Source organism: Scyliorhinus canicula, chromosome 28 (genome assembly GCF_902713615.1).
Source record: "Scyliorhinus canicula chromosome 28, sScyCan1.1, whole genome shotgun sequence".
Classification (NCBI taxonomy): Eukaryota; Metazoa; Chordata; class Chondrichthyes; order Carcharhiniformes; family Scyliorhinidae; genus Scyliorhinus; species Scyliorhinus canicula.
The window spans coordinates 14794481-14821438 of NC_052173.1; positions in this window are offsets into that span (position 1 = coordinate 14794481).

The window sequence follows — 26958 nt, forward strand, 5'->3', positions numbered from 1 at the left end:
GATCCCTGAAAGTTGCCACCCAGGTTGATAGGGTTGTGAAGAAGGCCTATGGTGTGTTGGCCTTTATTGGTAGAGGGATTGAGTTCCGGAGCCATGAGGTCATGTTGCAGTTGTACAAAACTCTAGTACGGCCGCATTTGGAGTATTGCGTACAGTTCTGGTCGCCTCATTATAGGAAGGACGTGGAAGCCTTGGAAAGGGTGCAGAGGAGATTTACCAGGATGTTGCCTGGTATGGAGGGAAAATCTTATGAGGAAAGGCTGATGGACTTGAGGTTGTTTTCGTTAGAGAGAAGAAGGTTAAGAGGTGACTTAATAAAGGCATACAAAATGATCAGAGGGTTAGATAGGGTGGACAGCGAGAGCCTTCTCCCGCGGATGGAGGTGGCTAGCACGAGGGGACATAGCCTTAAATTGAGGGGTAATAGATATAGGACAGAGGTCAGAGGTGGGTTTTTTACGCAAAGAGTGGTGAGGCCGTGGAATGCCCTACCTGCAACAGTAGTGAACTCGCCAACATTGAGGGCATTTAAAAGTTTATTGGATAAGCATATGGATGATAAGGGCATAGTGTAGGTTAGATGGCCTTTAGTTTTTTTTCCATGTCGGTGCAACATCGAGGGCCGAAGGGCCTGTACTGCGCTGTATCGTTCTATGTTCTATGTTTGGACACTAAGGGACAATTTAACATGGCCAATCCACCTAACCTGCACATCTTTGGACACTAAGGGACAATTTAGCATGGCCTATCCACCTAGCCTGCACATCTTTGGACACTAAGGGACAATTTATCATGGCCAATCCACCTAACAGCACATCTTTGGACACTAAGGGACAATTTAACATGGCCAATCCACCTAACCTGCACATCTTTGGACACTAAGGGACAATTTAACATGGCCAATCCACCTAACCTGCACATCTTTGGACACTAAGGGACAATTTATCATGGCCAATCCACCTAACAGCACATCTTTGGACACTGAGGGACAATTTAGCATGGCCTATCCACCTAGCCTGCACACCTTTGGACACTAAGGGACAATTTATCATGGCCAATCCACCTAACAGCACATCTTTGGACACTAAGGGACAATTTAGCATGGCCTATCCACCTAACCTGCACATCTTTGGACACTAAGGGGCAATTGATCATGGCCAATCCACCTAACAGCACATCTTTGGACTGTGGGAGGAAACCGGAGCACCCGGAGGAAACCGACGCACACACGGGCAGAACGTGCAGACTCCACACAGACGGTGACCCAAGCCGGGAATCGAACCTGGTACCCTGGCGCTGTAAGGCAGCAGTGCTAACGACCGTGCCGCCCACATTAACTGCAATCATTAACTCCACTTTCTCTTTGTGAAGCTGCCTCATCTGCTGAGTATTTCTTTACTTTCACTTCCGACAGTTGCAACATTTTTGTTATCTGTTGTTCTTTCAACCTTTTCTTTTGTTTCTTTTTTGAAATGGGCTGTATTGCAAGCCAGGGAAAGAGGGGTCCAAAATGAGGAGGGGCTTTGCTGGGGTAAACACGTTGGCAGGTGGGTTGGCAACTAGAGGATACAGATTTAACATCATTTGCAAAGAGAAAAGAAGTGTGGCGATGAAGAGATTTTGCCACATCCGGTAGAACCCTTCATCCGACCCCCTACTGGACTTCTCTGGGTACAAGAATCACATTAGGTTCCCCAAACTCCACCACAGCAGATCCCGCCTCCGGGCAATCAGCGAGCCAAAGGCGAGGACCTCTGCCATCACTCCTGCCTGCAGCCCCGGCAAGTTTGATACCCCAAAAATGACCAACAGAGGACAATTGCCCTTGAACTGAACATCTCAGAGGGGCAGTTAAGAGTCAACCACATTGCTGTGGGCCTGGAGTCACATGTAGGCCAGACCAGGTAAGGACGCCCATGGCATCCCCTCCCGCCCCCCCCGTTCCTTACCTGATGCGCGATCCCAGGACGTAGACTGAGGCAGAGCGCTGCAGTACCTCTTCCGGCCATTGCAGCGCTGTGCCTGGATGGGCTGGAGAGCTGCAGGCGAATCTGATTGGCCAGAAGCTCTCCAAGGCGGAGCTGCCTTCCAAGGGCAGTCAGAAGCGATGTTTGCTGCCAATCAAGGCTCAAGTGGGTGTGAAATGGCAATGGGCATGTCAGGACAAAATTCAGACCCGAATGAAGATCAAATTTCAGAATAAGGAAGGTATCCTCTCATTCAAGGTGCAACTGAGTAAAGCATGAGTGAATCGCCTCTTTGTGAGATGTGCACAAGTATTTTACATAAAAAGTATTTGACATTTTAACATATTTTTACAAAATATTTGACATAGTTTTACATGAAACTGGTAGTATGTAAGGATGGCCTATATACCTTGGTCCTAATAACTCAAATTAATTTTTTGTTCAGTGAACACAGTCATATGAGGCAATAATTATACTTAATTAAGGTACATACAGGGCAGCGCGGTGGCACAGTGGTTAGCACTGCTATCTCACAGCGCCGAGGTCCCAGGTTCGATCCCAGCTCTGGATCACTGTCCGTGTTGAGTTTGCACATTCTCCCCGTGTCTGCGTGGGTTTCACCCCCACAACCCAAAGATGTGCAGGGTGGGTGGATTGGCCACACTAAATTGCTCCTTAATTGGAAAAAATGAATTGGGTATTCTAAAATTTAAAAAAAAATTAAAAAAGTAAAGTGGGAACAGTGTGTCTGACAAAATGTTGACTCATCAGATAATTTGAAAAAGTATCTGTGAATATTTATGTTCGAGAGGTAAGTTGAAGAAAATAATTTCTATTTTAGTCCAACACTGACTCAAACTAAACGCTCTTGTTGATCCATATTGAATATTTGGTTCTGATCAATTCTTCGAAATGTCTTATAGCCAGTTCTGTCAATGCTCCACGAAGATGTATTTCTTGAAACCTGTTTTGTCCAATTTCTTCTCTTCTGTTGTGTCCTGTAGGTACTAGGGGCTGGTTTCACCTTGGCCAGCTTTCCCTGTGTGAGTGCTGATCACAAAGGGTATCTCAAATTGAAATTTGGCAATTGACCAGAATTTACTTACGACAGGTCTTCAGGTGTTAAACGAGACGGCTGGTGTGCTGGATTCTCCCGCGCTGCCCGATGCAAGATCGTGGCGGGCGAGGGGGCGACGATGGCAAAATCCATTGACCTCGGACGGGATTCTCCGGTCGCCGGGCGAACAAGGCCGGAGAATCCCACCCGATAATTCCCACTTCCCAATTGACTTCCTCTTCTCGAAATTAGGGCCAACTCCTTAGAACAAAGAGCGTTCAGGGGAAATTTAATTCGTTGGCGGCAGGATTCTCTACGCCCACTGCTGGCCAATGGGATTTCCCGCTGAAGTCGCCCCACGCTGCTGGGAAACCCATGGGTGGGGTGCACTACTGGCAAAAGGACTGAAGAAGACATGAGAAGGACATTTCTTGACTCAGTGAGTTGTGATCTGGAAGACGTTGCCTGAAAGTATAGTGGAAGCAGATTCAATCGGAACGTTCAAAAGGGGAGTTGGAAAATCACATCAGGGGCTGTGGGGAAAGAGTCGGACTAATTGGAAAATTAAGGTGGCACAGGCATGTTGGGATGAATGGCCTCCTCTGCTTTCTCATTCTATGGGCGGGATTTTCTGCATCCCACGCCCCCTCGCATTGTCCGGTGGCGGAGGCAGCTCGCTATTGGTCGCTGGCTGGATTTTCCAGTTCCGCCGATGTCTACGCCGTTTTGGGTGGCTCGCCCGTCCTGGGGGGAAAATCACAAAACCACCCTTCAAATACAACCATGGGATCTTTAATGCTTTCATGAACAGATTGACATCGCTTCAGTTTAAGGATGGCACCTCCCACACTGCAGCACCTCCTCACGAGTGCACTGAAATGTCAGTGTCGATTGGGTTATTCTTTTTCCGTTTGTTGTCAGCAATCTGTTCAAACGAGGAATGAAAAGTAATTTCTTCCGACACTTTTCCTTTCGAACTGTCATATTCAGTTTTATTCAATAGTCTGCTCAACAAGGACAGTCTGATCATTTTGTGTGACATGAATATTGGCTGCCAGCACAGCTTTGACCTTTGGTCACAACAGGTTGACGTGACGCAATCCTAATAGGCAGTTTACCTGATATATTGGGCTGGGTTTTCGCTGAATTGGGGAGATTCCATCAATCACAACCTTTTTAAAAAAGCAAATAATGTCGGGTCCTGATTCTGGGATTCCCGACATCCACAATTTTCAAGAGGGTGGGTCAAAGGGGTGAACACCTGCATCTTGCACTCCCGACCTGGCCGCTCTCGTTGTGGGATAGCTCTCTGCAATTTTCATGGAGACGAGACAGCTTTTCAATGAGTTGTGGTTCACGGCCCCTCAGAGTTATCATGAGTCACGGTTTGGATCAGGGCACCTTTTGAAGGGTAAATTCAAAATATCTTACCCATGCTCCCTATGCTAATCTATGCCCTGCCACACACTCCCATGGCCCCTTGCACCCTCCATGCTAAGCTATTCCACCCCACCCATCCCCATGACCCACCTTGCCCTCCATGCCAAATTATCCTTCCCCCTCCCACTCCCATGACCCCTCATAATCTCTACGCCAACCTATGGCCCTTCCATGCCCATTCACCCAGTTTCCACTCTGTACAAAACCAACAAATCCTATTGTAATAATGCCATGTGTGAAAAATCTTTAAAAGGTAATTCATTCATCACTTTCTTCAGCCTGTCAATCAAACAGACCTTTAAATGAAAAATGAAAAAAATGAAAAATGAAAATCGCTTATTGTCACAAGTAGGCTTCAAATGAAGTTACTGTGAAAAGCCCCAAGTCGCCACATTCCGGCGCCTGTTCGGGGAGGCTTTTACGGGAATTGAACCGTGCTGCTGGCCTGCCTTGGTCGGCTCTCAAAGCCAGCGATTTAGCCCTGTGCTAAATTAAATGATCAATAGCAGAAACTTCAAGAACATGACACCTCTTTAGTTTTTGTAAATAAACTTTGAACCATTGAGAAATCGATCTAAGACAGAAAGCTGTCAATTAAGTCATGTTTTCCTTGGGTCGCAGCTGGTTCAACAGACTAATGGATGCCTGGGCTCTCAGCCGAGAATACATAATGAGGCTTGGCTGACAGCCCTGACATCCATTGAAGTGCAGAAACAACTGAGTCCTAGGGACAGCATTGCTTGATTGACAACTCTGGTGCTCTGATCTCTCCTGTCCACTGCACAATATTCATTCAAACAAGATAAAGAGGTTTCAAATGCTTGCAGTTTTGGCCATGGACATTTGAAAAGGTCTTGTCGATTGACACTTTGATAGGGCTGTAGTAAAAATATTTTTAGAATTGTAAGGTGATGGAGAAAAAGCAGATGTTGGGAATGATCAGAGATCAAAAAGTTGGCACGAGATTCTCTGGCCTCCCCCATGATGTGTTTCTCGGCAGTGCGAGGTGGCACACCACTGGCCGGCAGTGAGATCTACCAGTCTCACTGCTGTCAATGGGATTTCCCATTGAGTCCACCCCATGCCGCCGGGAAACATGCGGCGGGGGTACGTCGTCGCCAGGGCCGGGCGTTCCCGCCAGTGTGAATAGCCAGAAGATCTCACCATTGGTGTTGGTTGAATGGGCTGAATGGTCTCCTTTTTAAAATTCATTTCTGGGATGTTAGCATCGCTATCAAGGCCCAGCATTTATTGCCCATCCCTAATTGCCCCTTGAGAAGGTGGTGGTGAGCTGCCTTCTTGAACCGCTGCAGTCCATGTGGTGTAGGTACACCCACAGTGCTGTTAGGGAGGGAGCTCCAGGATTTTGACCCAGTGACAGTGAAGGAACGGCCGATATATTTCCCAGTCAGGGTGGTGAGTGATTTGGAGGGGAACCTCCAGGCGGTGGGGTTCCCAGGTATCTATTGCTCTTGTCCTTCTAGATCCGTGCTGGGTAACCTCAGCCAATGATGGGCTGCATGAGTGACCTTCCTTCATCCCAATGGGCTGCATGATTGACCTCAGGATTGTTCACTAACCGTGACCCCATAAATAAGATTAAATATATTTAATACACGCCAAATAGTTCATAACTATTATAGAAAATGTTTCATCATTTATATATTAATAGAACTCTCATCAACTTGAAATGCTAGAAACAATAGAAATATTTCCACTTTGGACACAGAGGGAGCGCACAGCTCTCACACTCAATGTTGTGAGCAATCAGCACACACCTCACTTCACTTGTCCTCGCTTTACGTGTGAATCACTTCAGTCGCACCGGGAGGAAAAAAACTACACGGACGGAAATCAGCGGAATGTGGTGACCCTGCGCGTGGGTAACGGTCAACAAAATGTCTCGTGGGCCCCACTCAGAGCCCAGATGGGCCGCATGTGGCCCCTGGGGTGGAGGTTGCCCACCATTGGTCTGGATGGTAGAGGTTGTGGGTTTAGAAGGTGTTGCTCAAGGAGCCTTGGTGAGTTGCTGCAATGCATTTTGTAGATGGTACACACGGCTGCCACTGTGTGTCGGTGGTGGAGGGAGTGAATGTTTGTGGATGGAGTGCCAATCCAGCGGGTTGCTTTGTCCTGGATGGTGTTGAGCTTCTTGAGTGTTGTTGGAGCTGCACTCATCCAGGCAAGTGGAGAGTATTCCATCACACTCCTGACTTGTGCTTGACAAGGATTCTCTTGTAGTGTTTCAGTCCACATGGTGCGTGGCAAGGGCAGTGTACTTCAGCAATGGAGTGCCATTAAAAACTAGCCGTGATTAGGATCTAAGAGGGTTAACCCAACAGGAAGTCTTAGGATCGATATCATCAGCCTAAAAACCATGAACTCAGTCCCTCTCTGCTGGGGGGGGGGGGGGGGGGGGGGGGGAGGGGGGGGGGGGGGGTGGCTGTCTTTGTTCATTGTTCCCAACCATTTTAATTTCAGATTTCCAGTACTTTGCTTTTTTATAGAATCCCGACAGTGCAGAATGAAGCACCCCACCTCGTCCCTACCCCCATAGCTCCACCTAACCTTTGGTCACTAAGGGCAATTTATCATGGCCAACCACCTAACCTGCACATCTTTGGACTGTGGGGGGAAACCGGAGCACTCGGAGGAAACCCACGCAGATACGGGCAGAACGTGCAGAATCCGCAGTCACCCAAGGCCGGAATTGAACCCGGGGTCCCTGGCGCTGTAAGGCAGCAGTGCTAACCACCATGCTATCCTTGTCTTTTACCATTATCTGTAGGGTCAGCTGCCTTTCTGCATATACTATGGACCATAAAACAAAGCCCTCTAATTTGCACGCACTGCAAAATCCCGCGGATTGCATCATATTCTTAGCAACAGCCTCTCCCAGCACTATGCTGGGTTCCCACCCCTGCAGGAAGTTGGCCCTGCCCTACTGAGCTTGTACGTGCTTCTGAGGAATGGTGTTGACGCTAGTCTGGTTTCACAAATATCAACATGGGACAAAGCATGTTCCTTTATATTGCAGACAGTGACAGTCACATTGCTTGCTCGAAAATCTGATTCACAACTTTGAAAGGAGGACAGACAGCAGGGTGTAACAGCGCCCCCTGGCTGGGAATAACATCGACTTCACTGTCCAAGTGGAACCTGGAAACTGACAAATTAAAACTGATCGAGAGAAAATGAGTTGGAATATTTCAAACACACGTGCTGAAGGCACACGGCAACCTCTGATCCTTCTTAACTCTGCACTTTGACATTAGATGAGGTTTTTTTTAAGAGGAAGGATTTAACATACAGTCGGTGAAAAATAAGTGAGAGAAAAGTTCAAAATACACTGGGTGCAAAAGAAAGAAAATTATTTTTAAAATCGTAAGTTCTGGAAAAAAGAGTCAATATATTTTGTGGGTGTATTTCTGTGATGCAAATCTGCAATGGGGAAATGGATTTACAATTGTATTTCATTCTGTTTTGAAGAGAGTTAAAGAACTTCTGTTATTTTTAACGGTGCGCATAATTCTCTATGTATATATCTATATTGAGGGATAACATATTTCTCTGTATTTATGTATGTATCTATATTGAGGGATAACATATTTCTCTGTATTTATGTATGTATCTATATTGGGGGATAACGCATATTTCTCTGTATTTATGTATGTATCTATATTGAGGGATAACATATTTCTCTGTATTTATGTATGTATCTATATTGGGGATAACGCATATTTCTCTGTATTTATGTATGTATCTATATTGGGGGATAACGCATATTTCTCTGTATTTATGTATGTATCTATATTGAGGGATAACGCATATTTCTCTGAATTTATGTATGTATCTATATTGGGGGATAACGCATATTTCTCTATTTATGTATGTATCTATATTGGGGGATAACGCATATTTCTCTGTATTTATGCATGTATCTATATTGAGGGATAACGCATATTTCTCTATTTATGTATGTATCTATATTGGGGGATAACGCATATTTCTCTGTATTTATGTATGTATCTATATTGAGGGATAACGCATATTTCTCTGTATTTATGCATGTATCTATATTGGGGGATAACGCATATTTCTCTATTTATGTATGTATCTATTGCAAGATAAAGCTATTTCTCTGTATAATAATAATTTTTATTATCACAAGCAGGCTTACATTGACACTGCAATGAAGTTACTGTATTTATGTGTATGTATATATATTGGGAGATAAATGTTTTGAGTTTTGTTAAATACTTGGCTCTGAATTTTGGCAGCGAGATATTCGTTTCAAAGGGTCACATTTGAGGCTTGTGGAGTCGCTCTGTGTTATGGTCCCAAGGCCATTTCTCTGGCTGTAGCACCGGTTAGCTGCTTGCAGCCCAAGCTCCCCTGATTACCCTAGACCTCCCAAAAGGGTGCGCTGCCAAACGATCTCAACGTGAATTGTTCATTGCACGTTGGACTCTACAAAAATGCGGGCTCCTCTTTCTCATTCGAAAATGTCCCGGTAGAACTGATGAACTGCACTAAACGCTGAAGCGAAGAGGGAGTGTTTGCCTGTAGAACTGTAACTGTACACCAACATAATTCACTGGGTGAAATCCTTTGGGATGCTCCAGGGAGATGCGATGAGTCACTGTTTACAGGTGCCATCTGTAAACGGAAAATACATTTCACATATTTCACTAATTGTACAAGCTGAGAGGTCAGAATATTCCCCTCCTGAGTTTCTTTAATATCTGACCATTCAGTTTAGGTGGATTGGCCACGCTAAATTGCCCCTTAGTGTCCAAAGGTTAGGTGGGTTACAGAGGGCTGGTGCAAACTTGATGGGGAGAATGGCCTCCTTCGGCACTGTAGGGATTCTATGATGGCTGACACCTTTTTGGTTTCAACAACAAGAGCTTTATATTCAAATTAAATTGTGCGCCTGGGGTTCCCGATCACAGGGCAAGTGGGTTTAAGGCCTGTCTTCAAGCCACACTGAGCAGTGATTGGGGATTTCTGTATGGGAAGTGAGAGAGGGTGAGCGAGCAAGTGTAGACACTGTGTACCTTCACATTTTTTGTAGACACCCTACAGCGCACAAGGAGGCCTTTCGGCCCATCGAGTCGACACCAACCCTCTGAAAGAACACCCTACCTAGGCCCATTCCCCCGCCCTAACCCTGCACGGATTGATCATGGCCAATCCACCTAACCTGCACATCTTTGGACTGTGGGAGGAAACCGGAGCACCCGGAGGAAACCCACACAGACATGGGGACAACGTGCAGACTCCACAAAGACAGTGACCCAAGGCCGGATTCGAACCGGGTCCCTGGCGCTGTGAAGCAACAGTGCTAACCACTGGCGAAGTCTTCAACGACTCGTTGAAATTTTGAACAGTGAGTTATGGATCAAGTGAATTAATCATATTTAATTAAAATAAGAAAATTATATTAAATTGTAATTCATTCAAAAAAATATTGAAACATCTAAGCTCCTAAGGGACTCGCTGGGTAGATGTTGAAAGGATGTTTTCCGCTTGTGGGAAAGGCACGAATTAGGGAGCACAGTTTAAAAATAAGGGCACTCCCATTTAAGGTGGAGATTTTCTCTCTCAGGGGACTATGGATCTTTGCAATTGTCTACCCCAGGGGAGTGGAGGCTGGATCATTGAATGTTTTTAAAGGTGAGGTGGATAGATTTGTAATTGAAAAGGGAGTCAAAGGTTATCAGGGAAAGTAGTAATGTGGGGGGAGGGGGATTTTCAGGGGGCTGAGAATTGAGCAGGAGACCCATAAGTGACTTTTGCGTTAGTGGGATTTCTCTGCTGGATTCTGCCCTCATAATTCGCTCCGCTTTTCCCACCTGAGGTGACACTTTGAAAAAAAATCGGAAAAATCCGCGGAGTTGGACCACGATTAGATCAACCATGGTCTTACTGAATGGTGGAGCAAGCTCGAGGGGCTGAATGGCCCCTTCCTAATTCGTATGTTCATATGACTCCTTACATTTGTTCAAGCTGTAATAGGCTGTAATGGTCAGTTTTGGCTTCTTCTAAATCTTGATGTTAGTGCCAAAGCAGAGCCTGCAGCGGATGTGAAGTCAGATACATCCAGGAGACACAGGGAACGCGTGATCGCAGAGCTGGATTAGCTGGCTGGGCTCCAATCTGAGGAGGTCACTTGAAGACTGGATAAGCTGTCGGCTCTACTCTTGACTGTCAGCGACCTGCAGGCACAGACCTTTTTCAATAGATAAGATGGTTCCAGACCTCCCTCAACTTTTACTTTCAAACGCAGGCTCATTTCTTACCATAAACGGTACCCGAAAGGACTCCCTGGCAAATTAACCTTTGTCCATGTGATGGTTTGCCTACTTTCATCTGAAATCATGTCCAATAACTTACGAATTAGCCAAAGAAATGGTGTGAATGTTATGGAATGCACGTGGTGTAAAACGGGGCTTTCACATTGATTGTGAGTGCAATGGAATCAAAGGCCTGTTGAAACTGGCGTTCGATGTTCTCTCAGTGGCAGCTGAAATGCACATGGACAGCCTCCAATCAGTACAACACAGAACTGCTTCTGACTAATCGGCCTCAAGTGTCAGCTCAGACTCAGAGAAGTGCCAAGAATGGAGAGCAGCATGGGAAATGAAACTATGAGAATGGTCCAGCACAATGATTCGGGTCACTGTGTGGAGTTTGCACGTTTTCCCCGTGGCTGCATGGGTTTCCTCCGGGTGCTCCGGTTTCTTCCTACAGTCCAAAGCTTTGCAGATTAGGTAGACTGGCCGTGATCAATGACCCCTTAGTGTCCAAAGGTTAGGTGGGGTTATAGGAAAAGGCGGGGGAGTGGGCCGAGGTAGGGTGTTCTTTCGGAGTGTTAAAGTCAATATTTTCCCGCTTCTGTAGTAGAAAGATTCAACACGCTCGTTCAGACAAAATAACAAGGCTTTATTTACGAAGAGACTTGCATGCAGTAATGGCTCAAACTTGAAGTCAGAGAGCAGTCAGCAAAACTGCTGATTCCTTCTCAAGGTCGCGCTTTCACAGAGAATCAGCTCAATATTTATACATTATCATTATCAAGATTGTGTGACAAGAGTTTAGTCAGGAATTCGATCGGAAATAGAAACGGAAGCAATGTCATAAAACAGACCTTTTTTGTCGCATCACTCAGACCATTATCTTGTCCTTGGAGGGAACATTGAAAGGTCGGAGGAGACTTATTTCTTCCTGAACTTATCTTGTTTTATTCCTACGGCCCTGGGTTATGACGAGTTAGTTTTATCAGGAGTTGCCGAGGTCCGGTATTTTGGAATGGCTTGACCTTCTCTGATCTTATTCAGACTTCAAGTTATGCAGAGTTGGCCTTATCAGTCTGACAGTCTGAAATGGTTCGGGCAGCTTTTCTTACATTGTATCAAACATTTTGATCGGTCTTCCCATTGACCAGTTTTCCCATCATGCCATTACTTAATTCGGACCATATCACAGGAGGGCCAGGGCAGACGTGATATGCTGAATGGCCTTCTTCTGCACTGTAAGAATTCTATGATTGATTCTATGAATGTACCCTTTAGGACATCATTGGGTCAGAGTAGAGACAGCTCAGCTCTGCATCTAGGCGTGAATGCACTGCCGACAGATCGGAGAATCCCGCCTGTGGAAAATCGCTCTTGATCTGGAGAGGCAAACCACATAGCTGGTATGTATTTTGTGGATGAGGTACACTTGTTTCTGAAGCAACTCTTGTTGGAAAAAGCCCACTTGTTATACTGCAGAGTTGCATGGAGGATACCACCCCGTGACTTACCCAAACCTTGCCAAAAGTATGGAGCAGCTTGGCGCTACATCATTTTATTTAAATGTTGGGGTCTTCATAAATTGTCAAAATTTCCAAAACTTTTCATTCCACAAGTAATCAGCCTTTCACTGATGAAAAGAACTCACTGTCAGGATCTCTGGCCTAACCTTCGCCTTGTAGTTTGTCTTTCAGTAACTCATTTCCCGTTAAGCATTCCATTGCTATGCTGAGGTACAGCCGTGAGTATGAGTCTCAATGGTATATGGTTCAGTTGCAAAGCAGCTGGCTAGTTTAATGTATAAAAGAGAACCATGAGATGACGTTGGCTTCAAAGGGAATTCAGATGCTCCAGTCTTGGACCTGTGGAAGGGTTTATGGCCATGTTAAACCATGACAGCAGAGTTGATAAATCTCATGGGCCTCACATTGCTTTTTCACAGTTTTGTAAGCACCTGAAAAGGCGTGTGCTCTGTAACATTTCAGTAAAGCAGGACTATGGAAACACATTTGGATTCAATTTGCTTAATACAAGAGGTGAGTCTCAGAGGTGTGGGGGTGGAGACACTTTGCTGGTAAGATTGCCTCTGAAATCGGCTTTCGGTAACCTCTCCAGTCCCCCGCTCCCAGTTTGGGGGCTGAATGTTCCACAGCTGCACTAAGATTTTTTTTTTTTAATTCTATTTTATTGTGGATCAAAGTACTGATCCTACTTTTTTTTATTCTTTCATGGGATTCACTGGAGTTCTCCCAGTGAGCCAGAGAAGACACAGCCAAAGTGAGACACAGCAAAGAGTGAGTTTGGGAATTTGAAGCTAAGTAGGAATTCGAAGCTGGGTGGGGAGGAGGTGCTTTTAACCCTGGTAAGTGACTGGTAAGTAGTTTTTCTTTTCTTTTCATTTGTCTTTATTTATTTAGTTATTTTTTTCTTTCGTTTTTGGAATTGTAGTTGTATAAGTTAACCGAAGGTTTAAGACATGGCAGGAGATCCCAGACCCGTGTCATGCTCCTCGTGTGTGATGTGGGAGTTCAGGGACATGTCCACTGTCCCTGGCTCCTTCACGTGCAAGAAGCGTGTCCAGCTGCAGCTCCTGTTAGACTGCTTGACGGCTCTGGAGCTGCGGATGAACTCACTGTGGAGCATCCGCGATGCTGAGGACGTCGTGGATAGCACGTATAGCGAGTTGGTCACACCGCAGGTGAAAATTACTGAGGGAGATAGGAAATGGGTGATCAAAAGACAGAGCAAGAGTAGGAAGGCAGTGCAGGTGTCCCCTGTGGTCATCTCCCTGCAAAACAGATATACCGCTTTGGAAACTGTTGGGGGAGATGACTCACCAGGGAAAGGCAGCAGCAGCCAGGTTCATGGCACCGTAGCTGGCTCTGCTGTGCAGCAGGGCAGGAAGAAGAATGGCAGGGATATAGTGATAGGGGACTCAATTGTAAGGGGAATAGACAGGCGGTTCTGTGGACGCAATCGAGACTCCAGGATGGTATGTTGCCTCCCTGGTGCAAGGGTCAAGGATGTCTCGGAGCGGCTGCAGGACATTCTGGGGGGGGGGAGGGGGGAGGAGGGTGAACAGCCAGCTGCCGTGGTGCACATAGGCACCAACGATATAGGCAAAAAACGGGATGAGGTCCTCCAAGCTGAATTCAGGGAGTGAGGAGTTAAACTAAAAAAGTAGGACCTCAAAGGTAGTAATATCAGGATTGTTACCAGTGCCATGAGCGAGGAATGTCAGGATAGATAGGATGAATGCGTGGCTCGCGAGATGGTGCAAGAGGGAGGGATTCAAATTCCTGGGGCATTGGAACCGGTTCTGGGGGAGGTGGGGCCAGTACAGACCGGACAGTCTGCACCTGGGCAGGACTGTTTGCTAGTGCTGTTGGGGAGGGTTTAAACTAATGTGGCAGGGGGATGGGAACCGATGCAGGAAGTCGGATGGAAGTAAAACAGGGCCAGAAAACAAAAAGCAGTAAGGGGGAAAGTGTAAGGCAGAAGAGCCATCTTCAAAAATCAAAAATGGTCACAGTACAGGGTACAGTGACTGAGGAGAGTGTGAAAAGGGAGGTGGCCAATGCAGGATTGAGGATGTTGTACCTAAATGCGCACAGTATACGGAACAAGGTAAATGAGCTTGTTGCGCATATTGAAATTGGCCGGTACGATGTTGTGGGCATCACAGAGAGGTGGCTGCAAGGAGATCAGGGCTGGGATCTAAATATTCAAGGATATGTGTCCTATCGAAAGGACAGGCAGATGGGCAAAGGGGACGGGGTTGCATTGTTAGTAAGGAATGAAGTTAAATCTATAGCAAGGAGCGATAGAGGATCAGAAGGCACAGAATCTCTGTGGGTAGAGTTGAGGAATCGCAAAGGTAAAAAGACCCTGATGGGAATTATGTACAGGCCCCCTAGCAGTAGTCAGGCTGTGGGGCAGAAAATAAATCAGGAGATAGAAAAGGCATGTAAAAAAGGCAACATTACAATAATCATGGTTGACTTCAATATGTAGCTGGACTAAAAAAATCAGGTTGGTAGTGGATCCCAAGAAAAGGAATTTGTGGAATGTCTAAGAGATGGTTTTTTGGAGCAGCTTGTGACAGAGCCTACTAGAGAACAGGCAATTCTGGATTTGGTGATGTGTAATGAGGCAGACTTGATTAAGGAACTTAAGGTGAAGGAACCCTGAGGGATCAGTGACCACAATATGATAGAATTTACCCTGCAGTTTGAGAGGGAGAAGCTGCAATCAGATGGAACGGTATTACAATTAAATAAGGGGAACTGCAAAGACATGAGGGAGGAGCTGGCCAGAGTTGATTGGAAAAGGAGCCTAGCAGGGAAGACAGTGGAACAGCAATGGCAGGAGTTTTTGGGGATTATTAGGGAGGCACAACAGACATTCATCCCAAGGAGGAGGAAACATGCTAAGGGCAGGACAAGGCATCCATGGCTGACGAGGGATGTCAAGGACAGCATAAAAGCTAATGAAAAAGCATACAAAGTGGCGAGGATTAGTGGGAAGCCAGAGGATTGGGAAGCCTTTAAAAGTGAGCAGAGGACAACTAAAAAAACAATAATGGGAGAGAAGATAACGTAAGAGTGCAAGCTAGCTAGTAATATAAAGGAAGGTAGGAAGAGTTTTTTTCAATGAAAAAAAGGTAAGAGAGAGAGAAAAATAGACATTGGACCACTGGAAAATGTGGCTGGAGAAGTAATAATCGGAAATAAAGAAATGGCTGACAAACTGAACAGTTACTTTGCATCAGTCTTCACGGTGGAAGACACCAGTGGGATGCCAGAGCTCCAGGAGAACCAGGGGCCAGAGGTGAGCGCTGTGACCATTACTAAGGAGAAGGTTCTGGGGAAACTGAAAGGTCTGAAGGTAGATAAGTCACCTGGACCAGGTGGACTACACCCCAGGGTTCTAAAAGGGATAGCTGTGGAAATTGTGGAGGCATTGGTGGTGATCTTTCAGGAATCACTAGAGGCAGGAAGGGTCCCAGAGGACTGGAAAGTGGCTAATGTAACACCCCTGTTTAAGAAGGGAGGGAGGCAGAAGATGGGAAATTATAGGCCGGTTAGCCTGACTTTGGCCATTGGTAAGATTTTAGAGTCTGTTATTAAAGATGAGATTGCGAAGTACTTGGAAGTGCATGGTAAAATAGGACTGAGTCAGCACGGCTTTGTCAAAGGGAAGTCGTGTCTATCAAATCTGTAAGAGTTCTTTGAGGAGGTAACAAGGAAGTTTGACAAAGGAGAACCAGTGGACGTGATTTATTTAGATTTCCAGAAGGCCTTTGACAAGGTGCCGCATAGGAGATTGTTAAATAAGTTAAAAGCCCATGGTGTTAAGGGTAAGATCCTGGAATGGATAGAGAATTGGCTGACTGGCAGAAGGCAGAGAGTGGGGATAAAGGGGTCTTTTTCAGGATGGCAGCCGGTGACTAGTGGTGTGCCTCAGGGGTCTGTGCTGGGACCACAACTTTTCACAATATACATTAATGATCTGGAAGAAGGAACTGAAGGCACTGTTGCTAAGTTTGCAGATGATACACAGATCTGTAGAAGGACAGGTAGTATTGAGGAAGCAAGGGGGCTGCAGAAGGTTAGGAGAGTGGGCAATGAAGTGGCAAATGAAATACAGTGTGAAAAAGTGTGAGGTTATGCACTTTGGAAGGATGAATTTAGGCATAGACTATTTTCTAAATGGGGAAATGCTTAGGAAATCAGAAGCACAAAGGGTCTTGGGAGTCCTTGTTCACGATTCTCTTAAGGTTAACGTGCAGGTTCAGTCGGCAGTTAGGAAGGCAAATGCAATGTTAGCATTCATGTCAAGAGGGCTAGAATGCAAGACCAGGGATGTACTTCTGAGGCTGTATCAGGCTCTGGTCAGACCCCATTTTGGAGTATTGTGAGCAGTTTTGGGCCCCGTATCTAAGGAAGGATGTGCTGGCCTTGGAAAGAGTCCAGAGGAGATTCACAAGAATGATCCCTGGAATGAAGAACTTGTCGTATGAGGAGCGGTTGAGGACTCTGGGTCTGTACTCGTTGGAGTTTGGAAGGATGAAGGGGGATACTGAGAGGCCTGGATAGAGTGGACGTGGAAAGGATGTTTCCACTTGTGGGAGAGGGTGGGGAATCTGTGGAACTCTTTGCCGCAGAAGGCTGTGGAGGCCAATCACTGAGTGTCTTTAAGACAGAGATAGATAGGTTCTTGATTAATAAGGGGATCAGGGGTTATGGGGAGAAGGCAGGAGAATGGGGATGAGAAAATATCAGCCATGATTGAATGGCAGAGCAGACTCGATGGGCCGAGTGGCCTAATTCTGCTCCTATGTCTTATGGTCTTATAGAATGTGGGCGTCGCTGGCTGGGCCAGAATTTGTTGCCCAGCCCTAAACGCCCTTCAATTGAGCGGCTTTCTGGGCCTTTTAGGAGGCCCGTTCTGAGTCAGCCACATTGCTGTGGGTCTGGAATTACATGTAGGCCAGACCAGGTAAGCGCGGCAGATTTCCTGCCCTAAAGGGGCATTAGTGACCCACTAATTACGACAATCGACAATGGTTGCCATGGTCACCATCACTGAGACTCGCTTTATAATTCCAGATGTTGTTCAATGAATTTAACTTCCACTCGCTGCCAGGGTGGGATTCGAACCCACGTTCCCAGAACATTAGCCTGGGCTGCTGGATTAGCAATCCAGCGACATTGCCACTGCATCCGTCTTCCTGAATTCTAACTGTGGATAAAAAAAAGTGGCCTTCTACATGGCAATAACACACCAGGCCAGATTACATCATGCCTGAGAGACTGTGAGCAGTTCTGGGCATCACAGTTTAGGAAGGGCTTTGAGGAGAGAGGAGGGGTAGAAGTGCTGTGTAGAATTACGCCATTAAATGCAGTTTAAGCTCCGAAATTTCTGCGGTAACAATGTGCTTTAATCGCAGCTTCAACATAGCACCCTACCCGTGTACACAAATCCAGGTTGACACTCGAGCCCAGTGTCGATGGTGCCGTCTTTCAAATGAGATGTTAAACCGAGGCCCTGTCTACCCTCTCGGGTGGGTGTAAAAGATCCCATGACACTGTTTTGATGAAGAGCAGGGTGTCCTGGCCAACATTTATCCGTCAATCAGAATCGCAAAAACAGATGACCTGTGCTCTGTTCCAGAAAGCCAGTTGGTAAAGGATAGTACTGGAGCCAATCTTTACACAGTCTGATATTTATTCGCAGAGTGAAAGAGTACAAGCATACACCCCTTAACTCAATCTTGTCATGTGAGAGTACCTTTAAGAAATGAATGTTTGAGCAATGTACCTTTAAGAAAATAGTGATGTCAGAGAGTGGGTGGAGCTGGGCTCAGTTCAGCCATTTTGAGGTTAGTTCTGGAGTTTTAGTTTCAGTTTGAAGAAAGCTTGGGTGTGGCTGTATTGTTGGTGATCTCTGCCATGAAGGACTATCTCTTAATCCTTTGGTGAAATTGGAATTGTAAAAAGGTCTCAGTATTGAATATAAATCTAAGGTGCTCCTGTTTGAAGGTTTGTTAAGTCTTTTGGATGTTAAAAGGACAGCATACAGGTGATTTTATGTTGTAGTCTTTGGGGGGTGTATTTGAATTAATGGTTGCTAAGATGTTCACTGTTTGTTTTAGAAAGGTTAACTTGAGTTCATAGAATAAACATTGTTTTGTTTTAAAAACCACTGGTCCATTTTCTGCTGTACCACACCTGTAGAGTGAGCTGTGTGCTCCCCATACCACAATCTATTAAAAGTTGTGGGTCAGGTGAACTCCATGATACACTTTGGGGCTCTCTAAACCCTGGCCCATAACAATCTCACCACAGTTTCAATAAGTGTTTCTTTGGGTGCGCTCAAGTGAAACTCCAGTTAATGTCCACCACTTGAAAAACACAATTAATATGCAATTCACAACATAAAAATATAGATTAGCGGCATGAGGAGGCCATTCAGCCCCTCAAGTCTGCTCTGCCATTCAATAAGATCATGGCTGATCTGAATGTAATCTCAACCCCACAGTCCCGCCTACGCTCGTTAACCTTTCACCCCCTTGTTAGCCAATAATCTATTCGCCTCTGCCTCAACAACATTCATTGACTCTGCCTCCACCGTGCTTTGGAAGAGCGTTCTAAAGATTCTCAACACTGATTTCTGCTCATCTCAGTCTGAAATGGGGAACCCCTTTTTAAACTATGACCATCTAGTTCTGGCCTCTCCCACAAGGAGAAATATCCTCTTCGCATCCACCTGTCAAATCCCCTTGGGGTCTTGTATGTCTCAATAAGATCACCTCTCATTCTTCTAAACGCCATGAGTACAGGTCCAACCTATCCAGCCTTTCCTCAGAAGATAGCCCCATCATCCCAGGTATCAGTCGGTGATTTTCACAGTAACCTCATTGTATTGTTAATGTAAGCCTACCTGTGACACGAATAACGATTATTATTGTGTTTGGTCCTCGCGAAACAGGTCATGGGACATCTTGTAGGAGGAGACAGAAAAATCTTATGCTTTGGTGTAATTAAGGGGAGGAGCCAGGTCTGTTTGTGAAAGTTAGCTCTTCCTCAGATTTGAATCTGAACAGAGGTGTTTCAGTTTTGGTGAAAGTTTCTCTCTCCAAAGATCCAGCATGTAGGAAAGCAAGTTAGTTGTTAACTTTATTCATGAGTGCTATTTGAACTATATTGGTTTGCTTAATTGGAATGTAGAAGCAGGTTTAGGAAGTAAGTTAATGTTTCTCTTTCACTTAAAAACAATTGTAACTGCTAACTGTAAAGCAATTTTTCTGCTGTTAATGTGGTTAATTCTGTGTTGAAATTAAAGTTTGTTTTCACATAAAAGATTAAGTGTTATCACTCCTATGGTGCAGTACACTTACATATAGTTCACATAGAACATACAGTGCAGAAGGAGGCCATTCGGCCCATCATGTCTGCACCGACCCACATTAAGCCCTCACTTCCACCCCATCCCTGCAACCCAATAACCCCTCCCAAACTTTCTGGACACTATGGGCAATTTATCATGGCCAATCCACCTAATCTGCACATCTTTGCACTGTGGGAGGAAATCGGAGCACCCGGAGGAAACCCACGCAAACACGGGGAGAACGTGAAGACTCTGCAGAGACAGTGACCCAAGCCGGGAATCGAACCTGGGACCTGGCGCTGTGAAGCCACAGTGCTATCCACTTGCGCTACTAGTTGGTGAACCTGGAGGCAATTAGTGTTCCTGTGTGTGTTGGCCCTGATGCACACATTGTGTGGCCTCATGTGCCTGCCCGGGACGCTTGTATTGCCCATCTTGACCCTCCTCCGCATCCTCCTCCTCCAATGCGCGATGTTGTGGAGGACGCAGCAGGCCACCACGCTGCAGGAGACTCTCCTAGCGCTATACTGGAGGGCCCCACCAGAGTGGTCCAGACACCTGAACTGCATCGTCAGGATGCCGATGTGCTGCACGATCACTCTTACGGTCATTTGTATGGGTGTCGCTGTAGCGGGTCTCCGCTCCGGTCTGTGGCCTCTGGATAGGTATCGTCTGCCACGACCGCAGCGGGTAACCCCTGTCACCCAGGAGCCAAACCCCCAGCCGGGGGGACGCGCCTCGAAGAGGTCAGGAATCGTCGAGTGTGCCGTGATGAAGGCGTTGTGCACACTGCCTGGGTATCGGGCGCAGAAGTGCATCTCATGGTCACACACCAGCTGCACATTCATCGAGTGGAACCCCTTTCAGTTTGGGAAGAACAGCCCATAATGCACTGGTGCTTGTGGGGTGACTTGCATCCTGTTGATCACCCCCTGGATCCCGGCAATGGCGATGAACCCCACTGCCCGAGTATCCTGGTGGGCTCAGTCCACATTGAATTTGATAGATTGTGTCGACCGGACATATCGGGCCTCCGTGACGGCACGGATGGGACTGTGCACCGAGGCCCGTGAGATTCCAGACAGGTCCCAACTCGGCACCTGGAAGGACCCTGCAGTGTAAAGGATCAGGGTGACCGTCACCTTGACAGCCACTGGGAGTGGGTGTTGCCCGCCCCATACCCCCACAATGCCAGGTGCACCATGCTCCTGTAAATATGTCATATGGTCCCCCTGCTCAGCCGGAGTCTTCGGCACACACGGTCTGGCAGGTCCTCGAATGACACGCGCTGTCGGTATAGACGAGGCCTCATGTGGTGCCTCCTTCCCATCTCTTCCTTGGCTTGTTGGGCGGCCTCCTCTCCATCCTCACCGGCTGCCTCCTGTTGCTCTGCAGCTAGCTCCTGTTTTGCAAGGCCCTCTCCGAGCAGCTCCTGCTCATACAGCCTCAGTGAATCCCCCTGGGCTGGGCGGCCAGAATGAAGGTCGGTGGTGGAGGGAGTGAATGTTTAAGGTGGCGGGTGGGGTGCCAATCAACCTTGAGGGTACGAAAGATGCCATGCAAATCTGAGGCTGCTCTTTTTCCTTCTTTACCTCCAGCAAAACTAATTGGCCAGCAAATCCCTGGTTTGACCAGTGAGTGAGCATTCTTTGCAAAATAGAGCATTGCTCCCTCTATTTCAGCCTGATGTCTTGCACCAACCTGTGTTTGAGTTTATCCACGTGGAATATCGTCACAAATTTCATCGTCAGCTCCACTGGGCATAGAATCCAACAGCAGCTCTGCCAAGTGACCCCATGGGACAAGGTATGAACAATAATGCTGCCCCAGAGACACACAGTCAGGGTAAAGGACCCCTTAGAGATGTTTGTTTCTGTTGGAGCAGGCGCCGACTTGGGTCTGTCACGCATGACATGTTTTTATATTTTCTAAGAGCTGTGGGTTGGTGCTGAAATGGGAAGCTGCTACCTCTCAGCTCTTTGTTTTACCTGGAGGTGCCCTTGCTAAGACCTGTATTAGTCAGTGGCTATTGATTTCCACTGTTTTGTATCGGGGAAATTTGACTCTGTGCTTTTCCTTACAAATAAAGGTTGAGATTTTCCAGCCCCGCCTGCCTCCAGGATCATCCAGTCCTGCCGAATGTCAACGGACCGTTGGCTGGTCTGAAAACCCCACGCCAAAGGCTTTGGCCACTCGTAAGCCCCGTGAAAAGTGTGTCTCCCTTGCAAAATTCTAAAATTTGCACTCAACAGTGAAGCAAGGGCATGGAGCTGCAGTCGTGCCATCAAACTCCCCAAGCCAGCCAATCACATTCCAGCATCCTCACCGACCGCCAAGCAGGAAAGGGATAGCAATAAACAAATCACTTCTGAGAAACTTTACAGAGAGCAAAATTAAAAATAGGGGCACATCAAATGGGGTTGAGGGATAAGATGAACAAGCTTTTAGAATAATTAGTTATTTCAAATATCCAGCAATTAATCATTTTTTTTTTTTTTTTTAAATAAATTTAGATTACCCAATTATTTTTTCCAATTAAGGGACAATTTAGCGTGGCCAATCCACCTACTCTGCACATTTTTGGGTTGTGGGGGCGAAACCCACGCAGACACGGGGAGAATGTGCAAACTCCACACGGACAGTGACCCAGGGCCGGGATTCGAACCTGGGACCTCAGCGCCGTGAGGCGGTTGTGCTAACCACTAGGCCACCGTGCTGCCCCCAGCAATTAATCATAATGGAAGCATTTGAATAACCTTCCACGCTTTTATTTCAGGTTCAGGTTGGTTGTTGAGAAGAAGTTATGACTCCGCTTGCTGCTTCAAAACCCGCTTCAACCTCATTGAACAAGGCTTAATTTTATATTGGGTTTCTAGCAGTGAGAGTGGACAGGAGTTCACTCTCTGCAGATCATTAGTTTGAGCAGCTTGTGGGCTTGGGATGGGGCGCTCCGCAGTGTAGCCTGTAGCGAAGCAATGAATGATGGACTGTTTCTTCAGGATTTCTGCATGACTCTGAGATTGCGCTGAATCCTGAAGTTGCGATGGGTTAGGTTCAGAGGGGAAATGCTGGCGAGTGCTGTGACAGCCCACTGTAAAAAGGCAGTAGGTTGCCTGGCCAAAGTGTTTGCCACCAGCTACACTCTTCCACCAATGATGTGAAATTCTCTCCACCAGGCCAACCCTGTGCTTAGAAAAGGCGGGCGGTTATAACAGCTCGAGAAACATGCGGCTGGGGGACTGGAGAATCCAGCGCCGGAATGTGGCGACTAGGGGCTTTTCACAGTAACTTCATTTGAAGCCGACTCGTGACAATAAGCGATTTTCATTTTTCATTTTCAGAAGGAGGCCATTTGATCCATCGCGTCTGTACCGGCTCCCAAAAGAGCTACCCAGCTGAATGAATGAAATGAAATGAAAATCGCTTATTGTCACGAGTAGGCTTCAATGAAGTTACTGTGAAAAGCCCCTAGTCGCCACATTCTGGCGCCTGTCCGAGGAGGCTGGTACAGGAATCGAACCGTGTTGCTGGCCTGCTTGGTCTGCTTTAAAAGCCAGCGATTTAGCCCAATGTGCTAAACCAGCCCCAGTATTCAGACCAGCTAGTCCCATATTTGAATCTCTTTGTAAACCTAATGCAAAATTATCACAATTCATGTTGGGATAGTTAAAATATCGATACGCAAATGTAATATATGGATGTCCCTCATTAGATCACACTTCTTGTTGGTAGAACGACGAGGGTGGAGATTGCTGTTCAGAAGATAGACCATTTGTCACATTGGGAACACCGCTGAATGGATAATGTTGACTGTTCCTTGCTCCTCTCAGAATTATCTCAAAGGCCAATGTGACCCATTTAAAGTGAGTAGATTGAATATATTTCAACGTATGATGATTTTAAAAAAAACCACATCATGCCAGTGAACAGAAAGCAGAAACTCTCACTCGGTCTCAGGGGATTGACTAAAAACAGGGAACCAAAGGAACCTTTTCTCACACTGCTGTCATTTTCTTTTCCTGAAGTGCATGCCCTAGATTTCCGGAGGTGGTTTCCCTTGCGTATTTTTCATGCCGAGCTGTGTACCATCTCCTGACACAAAAACCTACTCATTCCTCTCAAAGCCAAAGCTGGTGATCAATCTGGTTTTAACACACGTCCATGTGCAAACAGCAGGCAGCGATGGATCTGAACGTGGGCGGTTCAGTCTTGTTTTTCTTTTTAACAAACAATTTTATTGAGGTATTTTGGGCATTCGGAAAAGTGACATTGTACAGTACAAAAAAAAAAGTCAAGACACAAATTAAACGTAGTGCAAACCATGGCTCTGTTCACGGATGGACCTGCCTCAATATCCCCTTACTCTACTCTACCCTTGCCCCCCCCCCCCCCCGCCGCTTACTCTCTGCGAAGAAGTCAATAAATGGCTGCCACCTTCGGGCGAACCTTAGTAGCGAATCACTCAAGGCGAACTTGACTTTCTCCAGGCCAAGAAAGCTCGCCATGTCCGATAGCCATACCTCAGCCCTCGGGGGGCTTTGAGTCCAGATACCATCTGCCCAGATACCGTCCTCCAACCCCACCCCCCCCCCTCCGAGCTCCTCTTCCCACTTAAGCTTCAGGTCCTCGGTCTGCGTATCCTCAGCTCCCATTAGCTCCTTGTAGACGTCTGAGACTCTACCCTCTCCCACCTCTCCCCTAGAAACTACCCTGTCCTGCCTCCCCTTCAGTGGGCGACATGGGAAGGATGGCACCAGTCTGCGTACAAAATCCCTCACCGGCAAGTATCTAAAGTCGTTCCCTCTCGCCAGCCTAAACCTCTCCTCCAGCGCCCTCATACTCGGAAAGCTCCCTTCCAGGAACAGATCCCCCATCCTCACAATCCCCGCCCTCTTCCACAGTCGATACCCCTCGTCCATGTTCCCTGGGGCAAATCGGTGGTTGCCGCAGATTGGGGTCCACACAGATGCTCTTACCTCCCCTACATGCCTCCTCCACTGGCCCCAGATCCAAAGAGCCGCCACCACTATCGGGCTGGTGGAGTACCGCGCCGGCGGAAGCAGCAGAGGCGCCGTGACCAGGGCTGCTAAGCTAATGCCCCTGCACGAAGCAGCCTCCATCTGCTCCCAAACCGACCCTGCACCCACCATCCATTTCCTCATCATCGCTATGTTGGCCGCCCAGTAATAGTTGCTGAAGTTCGGCAACGCCAGCCCCCCTTCTCCTCTGCTCCTCTGAGAGTCATATTCACCCTCTTCACCCGCGGGGACTTCCCTGCCCATACAAATCCCAGAATAATTTCATTCAGCCTCTTAAAGAAGGACCGCGGGATAAAGATGGGGAGACACTGAAAAACAAACAAGAACCGCGGGAGAATCGTCACCTTAACAGTCTGCACCCTCCCTGCCAATGACAGCGGGAGCGCATCCCACCTCCAGACCTCCTCCGTCACTCGTTCCACCAGTCGGCACAGGTTGAGCTTATACAACTTGCCCCAGTCCCGTGCCACCTGAATCCCCCCCCCCCCCCCCCCAGACCAGCCCTTTCCAGCCCCTAGAAGCTCTCAGTGCAATTGCCAGCGGCTCTATGGCCAGCGCAAACAGCAGAGGGGAGAGAGGGCAGCCCTGTCTTGTCTCTCAGTGCAGTCTAAAGTAGTCCGATGTCGGCCTGTTCGTCCTTACACTCACCTCCGGGGCCTGATACAATAGCCTAACCCAGTCGATGAACCCCGCCCCGAACCGTCTTAGTACCTCCCACAGATAATCCCACTCGACCCGGTCAATAGCCTTTTCAGCATCCATGGCTACCACTATCTCCGCCTCCCTACTCTCCGGGGGCATCATAATCACGTTGAGCAGCCTTCTTAGGTTGGCCACCAGCTGCCTCCCCTTCACAAACCCGGTTTTGTCCTCCACAATTACATCCGGTACACAGTCCTCTATTCTGGTCTGATCTTGGCCAGTAACTTGGCGTCTATGTTGATCAAAGAGATCGGCCTGTATGACCCACAGGCCTCCGGGTTCTTATCCCGTTTCAGAATGAGCGAGATGGTGGCCTGCGACATCGTCGGGGGTAAACTCCCTCTGTCTCTTGCCTCGTTAAAGACCCTGACCAGCACCGGCCCCACTATCCCGGCAAATCTTTTGTAAAACTCCACCGGATACCCGTCCGGCCCCGGGGCTTTACCCGACTGCATGACCTTCAGGCCCCCCAATACCTCTTCGATCCTGACCAGGACCCCCAGTCCATCTACCAACCCCCTTCCCACTCTTGGGAAGGTCAGTCTGTCCAGGAAACTGCAGGTCTACCCAGTGTGGAGCATGGTCCGATATGGCAATTGCCGAATATTCTGCCCCCACCATCCCGGCCAGCAGGTCCCTACTCACAGCGCCGGCCCTAGGGTTGCTGGCGCCCCGGGCAAGATGAACATCGGCGCCCTTGGGGGGGGCGGGGCCGAGGGGGGCGGGGCGGGGCGGGGCCGAGGGGGGGCGGGGACGAGGGGGGGGGCGGGGGGGGGCGGGAACGAGGGGGGGACGGGGACGAGGGGGGGACGGGGACGAGGGGGGTGGGCGGGGGAGAGGACAGAGCGGGGGGGAGGGCGGCCACCCTGGGGGAGGGCGGCCACCGCGCATGCGCTGGTTGGCGCCGGCCCAACTGCGCATGTGCGGGACCCGAGTCTCGGGCGACTGCCCGAGTTGCCGGTGCCTTGAGCCGGCCCTGCCTACTCACCACAAAGTAGTCAATTCGGGAATACACCTTGTGGACGTGGGAGTAGTACGAGAACTCCCTCGCCGTCGGCCGTCTAAATCTCCACAGATCTGCTCCCCCCATTTGCTCCATGAACCCTCTCAGTTCCTTTGCCATCGCTGGCAACCTGCCCGTTCTTGAACATGACCGGTCCAGGCTTGTGACCACACCGACGATTCTGCGCATGTGCTAACTCGTGCCGGTCCTTGCGCACCGGCTGGCGCGACGCCAACCCCTCCGGCGCCGGCCTAGCCCCCGGAAGTTCAGAGAATTCCCCAACTTCTGGTCGGCCAGACGCCGGAGTGGTTCTCGCCGTTTTTTTATGCCGACGTCGGGCCATCGCGCCGATTCGGGAGAATCCTGCCTTCTGTTTATTTTTTAAAGAGATGTTGATTAAGGGATTGGCCAGAATTCCCTCACCCTAAGTATTGTGTCATTGGATGAACTGAGAGAGCAGTCTGGAGATTGATTCCTCGGACTCCCAGCAGGAGGCGCTGTGTCATTCGCTGGTGACCGGATTCCTCGTTCCCACCGCTATCAACAGGAATTTCCATTG